Source organism: Oncorhynchus gorbuscha, unplaced genomic scaffold (assembly GCF_021184085.1).
Source record: "Oncorhynchus gorbuscha isolate QuinsamMale2020 ecotype Even-year unplaced genomic scaffold, OgorEven_v1.0 Un_scaffold_3972, whole genome shotgun sequence".
In the NCBI taxonomy this organism is placed as follows: Eukaryota; Metazoa; Chordata; class Actinopteri; order Salmoniformes; family Salmonidae; genus Oncorhynchus; species Oncorhynchus gorbuscha.
In genome coordinates, this window is record NW_025748098.1 from 1945 (window position 1) to 12500 (window position 10556).

Here is a 10556-nt window from a genome sequence, read left to right on the forward strand (position 1 = left end):
CCTGTTTCTTTGTGTTCTGGAACGTAGCCCTGTTTCTTTGTGTTCTGAACGTAGCCCTGTTTCTTTGTGTTCTGGAACGTAGCCCTGTTTTCTTGTGTTCTGGAACGTAGCCCTGTTTCTATGTGTTCTGGAACGTAGCCCTGTTTCTTTGTGTTCTGGAACGTAGCCCTGTTTCTTTGTGTTCTGGAACGTAGCCCTGTTTCTTTGTGTTCTGGAACGTAGCCCTGTTTCTTTGTGTTCTGGAACGTAGCCCTGTTTCTATGTGTTCTGGAACGTAGCCCTGTTTCTATGTGTTCTGGAACGTAGCCCTGTTTCTTTGTGTTCTGGAACGTAGCCCTGTTTCTTGTGTTCTGGAACGTAGCCCTGTTTCTATGTGTTCTGGAACGTAGCCCTGTTTCTTTGTGTTCTGGAACGTAGCCCTGTTTCTTTGTGTTCTGGAACGTAGCCCTGTTTCTATGTGTGTTCTGGAACGTAGCCCTGTTTCTATGTGTTCTGGAACGTAGCCCTGTTTCTTGTGTTCTGGAACGTAGCCCTGTTTCTTTGTGTTCTGGAACGTAGCCCTGTTTCTTTGTGTTCTGGAACGTAGGCCTGTTTCTTTGTGTTCTGGAACGTAGCCTGTTTCTTTGTGTTCTGGAACGTAGCCCTGTTTCTTTGTGTTCTGGAACGTAGCCCTGTTTCTATGTGTTCTGGAACGTAGCCCTGTTTCTTTGTGTTCTTCTGTTTCTTTGGTTCTGGAACGTAGCCCTGTTTCTTTGTGTTCTGGAACGTAGCCCTGTTTCTTTGTGTTCTGGAACGTAGCCCTGTTTCTTTGTGTTCTGGAACGTAGCCCTGTTTCTTTGTGTTCTGGAACGTAGCCCTGTCTGCCATATTTGTTCATTGATTTCCACCTGTGTTAGTTTCTCACCTGGTTTCATCAGCTCCTTATTTAGTTCAGTTTATTCTGTTTATTCCTTTTTGAGGTGTTTGTTTTGACTCTACTAAGCCTTTTGAGCTCGTTTGTAAGAACCAGTTATAGCCTTCAGTCCTAGTTTTAATTCACCTGCCTGTTTGTCTACCTGTGTATAACCATTAGCTGCCTGTGACCACGATTCCTGCCTTCTGCCAAGGTGAAATAAACACCTGCTGAGCTCTGCACACCATTTTTCTCTGAGTATTCACTACAAAACACTGAAGACGCCAGGCCCATCGTGACCCGGTTTTCCTACAGTGACGAGCTCTTTCATTAGCAGCGTGCATAGCAACAGAATGTGTGCATAGCAGCAACAAAATATTTGCGTAATGAAACTCTACATTTACATTATAATAATTTAACAGACGACTGACAGCTACTGGAATGAATGTTGAGTAGGAAAGAACAGCCACTTCCTACAACTCAGCTACAAACAAGATGTCTGCTGTGTTATAGAGTGACTCGATGCCTACAGGCTGTTTAGCCTGTCTGACTGCTGGGAATGTTCACCCTGTCGAAAAGAGGGGATGGGAATGGAGAGATACTTCTGCTGTGTGTGTGTGTGTGTGTGTGTGTGTGTGTGTGTGTGTGTGTGTGTGTGTGTGTGTGTGTGTGTGTGTGTGTGTGTGTGTGTGTGTGTGTGTGTGTGTGTGTGTGTGTGTGTGTGTGTGTGTGTGTGTGTGTGTGTGTGTGTGTGTGTGTGTGTGTGTGTGTGTGTGTGTGAGACAGTGGGTAACGACTCCCAGATGCTCCATCAGAGTACATCTGGAGAGAGAGAAGAGGGGGAAGGGTTGAGAGAGAGAGAGAGATATAGAGAGAGAGTGGGGGGGATGAGAGAGAGAGAATGAGAACGAAGAGGGATGGGTGGATGAGAGAGAAGAGGGGGAGAGATAGAGAGAATGAGAACGAAAGAGAACGAAAGCGCTGGCAGAATCCAGCAGGGTAACGACTCTCAGCTGCCTTGTCAGAATACAGAATACATCTGGAGAAAGACAGAGAGAGACGGAGAGAGAGAGTTTGTAGTGCTCATTGCGCTACGAGGTGTACTTTATCATGATCAACGGATATCAAAACAGTCAGTCAAATTGATGTTTAATAATGTGACAAGTAATTCCCACCATGAACAAGGTCATGTACACCATTCTTAATGGCAGAGGCTAATGCAGCTTCATGTACTGCATACAGCTCTACCACTAGTTACTAGTTACCACCCTCCCGCCCTCCCTCCCCACCCTCCCTCCCCTCCCTCCCGCCCTCCCCTCCCCTCCCCTCCCCTCCCCTCCCCTCCCCTCCCCTCCCTCCCCTCCCCCTCCCTCCCCTCCCCTCCCCTCCCATCCCCCCCTCCCCTCCCTCCCTCCCTCCCTCCCCTCCCCTCCCCTCCCCTCCCCTCCCTCCCCTCCCCTCCCCTCCCCTCCCCTCCCCTCCCCTCCCCTCCCTCCCTCCCTCCCCTCCCCTCCCCTCCCCTCCCTCCTACCCTCCTCCCCTCCCTCCCTCCGCTCCGCTCCCCTCCCCTCCCCTCCTACCCTCCCTCCGCTCCCCCTCCCCTCCCCTCCCTCCCCTCCCTCCCTCCTCCCTCCCTCCCTCCCTCCCTCCCTCCCTCCGCTCCCCTCCCCTCCCCTCCCCTCCCCTCCTACCCTCCCTCCCCTCCCTCCCTCCACTCCCCTCCCCCTCCCCTCCCCTCCCCTCCCCTCCCTCTCCCCCCCCTCCCTCCCTCCCCTCCCCTCCCACCGGAGTACAGTAAAGTTTCTGTTCTGCAGTTTATTTTACAGCCTGATGCAGTGGAACAGTCAGATCATCACAACTCTCTCTCTGTGTGTGTGTGTGTGTGTGTGTGTGTGTGTGTGTGTGTGTGTGTGTGTGTGTGTGTGTGTGTGTGTGTGTGTGTGTGTGTGTGTGTGTGTGTGTGTGTGTGTGTGTGTGTGTGTGTGTGTGTGTGTGTGTGTGTGTGTGTGTGTGTGTGCGTGTGTGTGTGTGTGTGTGTGTGTGTGTGTTATCTTGGCTGCTCCTTCATTTCTTTGAGAATTTCCTCTCTTCTCTTTTCTGGATGCAGAATGAGAGAAGGAGAGAGAAACACACACACAGTCACACACTTTTCTCCCACACACTCTTTCCTAATATCACTTTTGGGAATGAGCAGTTTCCATAGAAGTGGGTTTCTAATTGTCTCCATACCCTATGGACCACAAACAGTCTTCCTGGGAACTTTGTGAATCATTACCATTAAACCTCACTGTTGTTTCTGAAGAACTTTGTGGACCCTTCATTGTAGTTAACGGTCGCCCCAGGAACATGTACTGTTCCATTCACACTGACGATGCCAGGCCCATCGTGACCCAGTTTTCCTACAGCATGCCAATGAAAGGAGGAGGTGAGGGGGGGCAACTGATGAGTGTGAAGTAACACAAGCGTAGACCAAAATGGACCTTTCTTCACAGTGTGAGAATGCTGTTCATCGACTACAGCTCGGCATTTAACACCATAGTACCCTCCAAGCTCGTCATCAAGCTCGAGACCCTGGGTCTCGACCCCGCCCTGTGCAACTGGGTACTGACTTCCTGACGGGCCGCCCCCAGGTGGTGAGGGTAGGCAACTACATCTCCACCCCGCTGATCCTCAACACTGGGGCCCCACAAGGGTGCGTTCTGAGTCCTCTCCTGTACTCCCTGTTTACCCACGACTGCGTGGGCCACGCACGCTCCAACTCAATCATCAAGTTTGCGGACGACACAACAGTGGTAGGCTTGATTACCAAAAACGACGAGACGGCCTACAGGGAGGAGGTGAGGGCCCTCAGAGTGTGGTGTCAGGAAAATAACCTCACACTCAACGTCAACAAAACTAAGGAGATGATTGTGGACTTCAGGAAACAGCAGAGGGAACACCCCTATCCACATCGATGGAACAGTAGTGGAGAGGGTAGTAAGTTTTAAGTTCCTCGGCGTACACATCACAGACAAACCTAATTGGTCCACCCACACAGACAGCATCGTGAAGAAGGCGCAGCAGTGCCTCTTCAACCTCAGGAGGCTGAAGAAATTCGGCTTGTCACCAAAGCACTCACAAACATCTACAGATGCACAATCGAGAGCATCCTGGGCGGGCTGTATCACCACCTAGTACGGCAACTGCTCCGCCCCACAACCGTAAGGCTCTCCAGAGGGTAGTGAGGTCTGCACAACGCATCACTGGGGGCAAGCTACCTGCCCTCCAGGACACCTACACCACCCGATGTCACAGGAAGGCCATAAAGATCATCAAGGACAACAACCACTGCCTGTTCACCCCGCTATCATCCAGAAGGCAGGTCAGTACAGGTGCATCAAAAGCTGGGACAGAGAGACTGAAAACAGCTTCTATCTCAAGGCCATCAGACTGTTAAACAGCCACCACTAACATTGAGTGGCTGCTGCCACACACTGACTCAACTCCAGCCACTTTATTAATGGGAATTGATGGCAATGTATGGGAAATATACCACTTGCCACTTAAACAATGCTACTTAATATAATGTTTACATACCCTACATTATTCATCTCATATGTATACGTATATACTGTACTCTATATCTACGGCATCTTTATGTAATACATGTATGCCACTAGCCACTTTGAACTATGCCACTTTGTTTACATACTCATCTCATATGTATATACTGTACTCGATACCATCTACTGCATCTTGCCTATGCTGCTCTGTACCATCACTCATTCATATATCTTTATGTACATATTCTTCATCCCTTTACACTTGTGTGTATAAGGTAGTAGTTTTGGAATTGTTAGTTAGATTACTGCATTGCCGAACTAGAAGCACAAGCATTTCGCTACACTCGCATTAACATCTGCTAACCATGTGTGTGTGACAAATACAATTTGATTTGATTTGATTTGACCATTCACTCTGGGACAGACGATTGGCTGCACCATTCACTCTGGGACAGACGATTGGCTGCACCATTCACTCTGGGACAGACGATTGGCTGCACCATTCACTCTGGGACAGACGATTGGCTGCACCATTCACTCTGGGACAGACGATTGGCTGCACTATTCACTCTGGGACAGACGATTGGCTGCACCATTCACTCTGGGACAGACGATTGGCTGCACTATTCACTCTGGGACAGACGATTGGCTGCACCATTCACTCTGGGACAGACGATTGGCTGCACTATTCACTCTGGGACAGACGATTGGCTGCACCATTCACTCTGGGACAGACGATTGGCTGCACTATTCACTCTGGGACAGACGATTGGCTGCACCATTCACTCTGGGACAGAAATAGCTAATGTGATGTATTTGCACCGGCTTCCGGCGCCCTGGCTGCCGAACTTTGTAGTTCACTGGACTCACCTTCTCCTGGATCTTGTATGGTCTCTTCCAGGTGGCCAGAAACATATTCTCTGTTTTGGGCACCAGTACCAGAACTCTCTCCACATTCTGGAATTCTCTGGGTTGAGCTCCCCGATTGTAGACCCTCCTCTGCGCTTCTTGGGCCATTTGCTCTCTTTACATTGGCCACGACATTTGCATCCGATCACCCATTTCAGCCACATGGTCGATGAAACTGTGACGCGGGCTTGGCTTGGTCTCCCAGTTTCTCCTTTGCAATCCCCAGGAAGCCCCGGGGTTGTCGTAGGAGCTCGAACGGGAAGAATCCAGTGGACGCCTGGGCCACCTCCCTTATGGATGTAAATGAGCATTTATGGCAGCAAATCTTCCCAGTTCCTTCAAATCAAATGTATTTATAAAGCCCTTCGTACATCAGCTGATATATCAAAGTGCTGTACAGAAAACCCAGCCTAAAACCCCAAACAGCAAGCAATGCAGATGTAGAAGCTCCTTCCATCCTGGTCTACTACCTTACGGTTTTATTAAATCTTTCAACGAGCCACTCTGTAAGGGTGGTACACAGATGTGCAGATTTGTTTTACCTTCAGGAGCTTGCAAGTCCTGCATGATCCGGGACATGAAGGGGTCCCCGGGTCGTTGAGGATCTCCTCGACTATTCCCACTGGGCTGAAGAACATCACCAGCTCCTTGGCAATACCTTTCGACGTCATAGTTCTTAGGGGAATGGGGCCGCTGGGTAGAGGGTAGTCTAAAATCACCAGGAAATATTGGTGCCCTTGACCTTTACCAGGGGACCCACCAGGTCCATGGCAGTTCTGGTAAAGGGTAGGTGGTAGGGGGAAAGGGTTAGGGGTAAGAGGTAAGGGTTGGGGGAAAGGGGTAAGGGTTAGGGGAAAGGGGTTAGGGGTAAGAGGTAAGGGTTAGGGGGAAGGGGGTAAGGGTTAGGGGTAAAGGGGTTAGGGTTAGGGAAAGGGTAAGGGTTAGGGGAAAGGGGTAAGGGTTAGGGGAAAGGGGTTAGGGTTAGGGGAAAGGGGTTAGCGTTAGGGGAAAGGGGTAAGGGTTAGGGGAAAGGGGTTAGGGGTAAGGGTTAGGGGAAAGGGGTAAGGGTTAGGGGGAAAGGGGTTAGGGGTTAGGGGGTAAGGGTTAGGGGGAAAGGGGTTAGGGTTAGGGGAAAGGGGTAAGGGTTAGGGGGAAAGGGGTAAGGGTTATGGGGAAAGAGGTAAGGGTTAGGGGGAAAGGGGTAAGGGTTAGGGGAAATGGGTAAGGGTTAGGGGGAAAGGGGTAGGGGTTAGGGGAAAGGGGTAAGTGTTAGGGGAAAGGGATTAGGGTAAGGGGAAAGGGGTAAGGGAAAGGGTTAATTTTGGATTTAGAGAGAGAGGAAAGGACACGGGAGGAGGGTCATTCTTTCTTCATGAGTCACATTGAAAAGAGGAGAGCAAAGCACCCCCCCCCCATACACACACACACACACACACACACTCTCTCTGTTCTCTTTTAAGGAAAAATGCAACCCTCGCCAGAAACATCTGGTGTGTGTGTGTGTGTGTGTGTGTGTGTGTGTGTGTGTGTGTGTGTGTGTGTGTGTGTGTGTGTGTGTGTGTGTGTGTGTGTGTGTGTGTGTGTGTGTGTGTGTGTGTGTGTGTGTGTGTGTGTGTGTGTGTGTGTGTGTGTGTGTGAGGCATGTTGACAGCAATTGATTAAACAGACCCTCCACAGGTACCTGACCACATACCTCTGCACCACATATAATCACACATAAACACACACACACCACATACACACACTCCACACACCTCAGCACCACATATAAACACACATCACACACACAGAGTCATTACAGTGTTGTTTAGTGTGTGTGTGTTCTATAGAGCTCTAAAATGTGCCTAGTTTAATCCCAGTCCATTTCCCTGTGAATCCCAGCCATGTGTGTTCTATTTCCAACCAGATGACATCATCACCAAGACTTACAGGCACTGATGGCCCCGCCCACCCTGGCCTGTCTGTGTCTGTGTCTGTCTGTGTCTGGCTGTGTCTGTCTGGGCCTGTGTCTGTGTCTGTCTGTGTCTGTCTGTGTCTGTCTGTGCCTGTGCCTGTGTCTGTGTCTGGGCCTGGGTCTGTGTCTGTGTCTGTGTCTGTGTCTGTGTCTGTGTCTGTGTCTGTGTCTGTGTCTGTGTCTGTGTCTGTGTCTGTGTCTGTGTCTGGGCCTGGGCCTGTGTCTGTGTCTGTGTCTGTGTCTGTGTCTGTGTCTGTGTCTGTGTCTGTGTCTGGGCCTGTGTCTGTGTCTGTGTCTGGGCCTGTGTCTGTGTCTGGGCCTGTGTCTGTGTCTGGGCCTGTGTCTGTGTGTCTGTGCCTGTGTCTGTGTCTGTGTGTGTCTGTGTCTGTGTCTGTGTCTGTGTCTGTGTCTGGGCCTGTGTCTGTGGCTGTGTCTGGGCCTGTGTCTGGGCCTGTGCCTGTGTCTGTGTCTGTGTCTGTGTCTGTGTCTGTGTCTGTGTCTGTGTCTGTGTCTGTGTCTGGGCCTGTGTCTGTGCCTATGTCTGTGTCTGGGCCTGTGTCTGTGTCTGTGTCTGTGTCTGTGTCTGTGTCTGTGTCTGTGTCTGTGTCTGTGTCTGTGTCTGTGTCTGGGCCTGTGTCTGTGGCTGTGTCTGTGCCTGTGTCTGTGCCTGTGTCTGGGTCTGTGTCTGGGCCTGTGTCTGGGCCTGTGTCTGGGCCTGTGTCTGGGCCTGTGTCTGGGCCTGTGTCTGGGCCTGTGCCTGTGCCTGTGACTGTGTCTGTGTCTGTGTCTGTGTCTGTGTCTGTGTCTGTGTCTGTGTCTGTGTCTGTCTGTGTCTGTGTCTGGCTGGCTAAGCCCACTCCCCAGGCATCGGCTATAAGCACTCATATGGTCAATTCAGATCCTGCTGAACTCTCTCTTAAGCCCTGCTGCGGCGCAATCTAAACGAGTCATATCACTGAATGCTGAAAAAGGATATTAACAGGCGTACTGGCGCCAACACAAGTGCACGCTCACACGCATAAGCATGCCAACACACGAGCACGAATGTTCGACAGACACACACACACCTCCTGGACCCAGGGCGCCTCCTCGTGGATGCATACAGGAGAACAGAAGGAGGGATCAAAACAGCTCGAGCTCACCGAGAGAGAAACAGGAGAGCAAGCCATCTCTTCTCCTTTAGGACGCTTGAACCTCGCGCACATCCAGAACATTATTTGATTCCTCTCCTTTTCCTCCTGTCTTTCTCCCCACGAGATGAGAGACTGATTCGCGAGGGTTCCACGCTGCTGTTACGAATAAGTTTTGGGTGAGTTTATAAAGTTTAACTGCATATCTCTGCAGTTAGTTCGCCATCTATATCTCTCTCTCTAACTGCTGCTATCTCTGCTGTTAGTTCGCCCCATCTACATCTCTCTCTCTAACTGCTGCTATCTCTGCTGTTAGTTCGCCCATCTATCTCTCTCTCTAACTGCTGCTATCTCTGCTGTTAGTTCGCCCATCTACATCTCTCTCTCTCTCTAACTGCTATCTCTGCTGTTAGTTCGCCCCATCTATATCTCTCTCTCTCTAACTGCTGCTATCTCTGCTGTTAGTTCGCCCATCTATATCTCTCTCTCTCTAACTGCTATCTCTGCAGTTGGTTGCTACATCTCTCTCTCTCTAACTGCTGCTATCTCTGCTGTTAGTTAACCCATCTGCCTCTCTCTCAATTCAATTCAAGGGCTTTATTGGCATGTTAAACATGTGTTAACATTGCCAAAGCAAGTGAGTAGATATTATACAAAAGTGAAATAAACAATAAAACAAATAATCAATCTCTCTCTCTCTCGGTTATCTTTAATATCCGACTCAAATATGCATTAGGGTCTATCACATTTTAAAGCCGTGTAAATGTGTGTGTGAAGTATTTGAATATATGCACGCGCATCGTCTCCACTCTCATTTGGTGACCAGTCAATTAGCAAAAACTATTTTTGGCCACCGCTAATATTTCGGTTTTAGACAGAGTTGCGAAAATCAACTTTAGTTCAGATGGTCAGTGTTCTGTGCTGACTGGGGCGTTCCTGTTCAGATGGACAGTGTTCTGTGCTGACTGGGGGGCGTTCCTGTTCAGATGGACAGTGTTCTGTGCTGACTGGGGGCGTTCCTGTTCAGATGGACAGTGTTCTGTGCTGACTGGGCGTTCCTGTTCAGATGGACAGTGTTCTGTGCTGACTGGGGTGCGTTCCTGTTCAGATGGACAGTGTTCTGTGCTGACTGGGGGCGTTCCTGTTCAGATGGACAGTGTTCTGTGCTGACTGGGTGCGTTCCTGTTCAGATGGACAGTGTTCTGTGCTGACTGGGGGCGTTCCTGTTCAGATGGACAGTGTTCTGTGCTGACTGGGGGCGTTCCTGTTCAGATGGACAGTGTTCTGTGCTGACTGTTCCAGATGGACAGCGTTCCTGTTCAGATGGACAGTGTTCTGTGCTGACTGGGGGCGTTCCTGTTCAGATGGACAGTGTTCTGTGCTGACTGGGGGCGTTCCTGTTCAGATGGGCGTTCCTGTTCAGATGGACAGTGTTCTGTGCTGACTGGGGGCGTTCCTGTTCAGATGGACAGTGTTCTGTGCTGACTGGGGGCGTTCCTGTTCAGATGGACAGTGTTCTGTGCTGACTGGGGGCGTTCCTGTTCAGATGGTCAGTGTTCTGTGCTGACTGGGGGCGTTCCTGTTCAGATGGTTAGTGTTCTGTGCTGACTGGAATAGTGTTTTTTCTCATTTTGTCTGTCATAGTTGAAGTGTACATATGATGAAAATTACAGGCCTCTCTCATCTTTTTAAGTGGGAGAACTTGCAAGTGGTGGCTGACTAAATACTTTGCCCCACTATAACTCCATAACTGTCAATCTGCACTGTGGTCCATCTGTATAACTGCCCGTCTGTATAACTGTCCAGGCATCTGTATAAATGTCCATCTGCATAAAGCTCCATCTGTATAGCTGTCCATCTATATAATTGTGAATCTGCACCCTTTGTCCATCTCTATAAATGTCCATCCTTTAACTGTCCACACATCTGCCTAACTGTCCATCTGCGTAACTGTCCATCCATATAACTGTCCATCTATATAACTGTCCAGGAATCTGCCTAACTGTCCTCCTGCATATATTATAACTGTCCAGACATCTGTATAACTGTCCATCTGTATAACTATCCATCTGTAGAACTGTTCAGGAATCTGTACGAACCCAGGTGAGATAGTCATTCTCTGCAAATGT

The 10556-nt window shown here is 49.8% G+C and overlaps 1 protein-coding gene across 1 annotated transcript in view; it reads left to right on the top strand.

The window, feature by feature from the left end:
• The first annotated feature begins 8574 nt into the window (after positions 1-8574).
• LOC124028284 (collagen alpha-2(VI) chain-like) overlaps positions 8575-10556 on the top strand; it is a 28174-nt gene continuing 26192 nt past the window's right edge. Inside the window, exon 1 of the mRNA XM_046340388.1 lies at positions 8575-8606. The gene's annotated coding sequence lies outside the window, so the exon portion shown is untranslated. The remainder of the gene's footprint in view (positions 8607-10556) is intronic.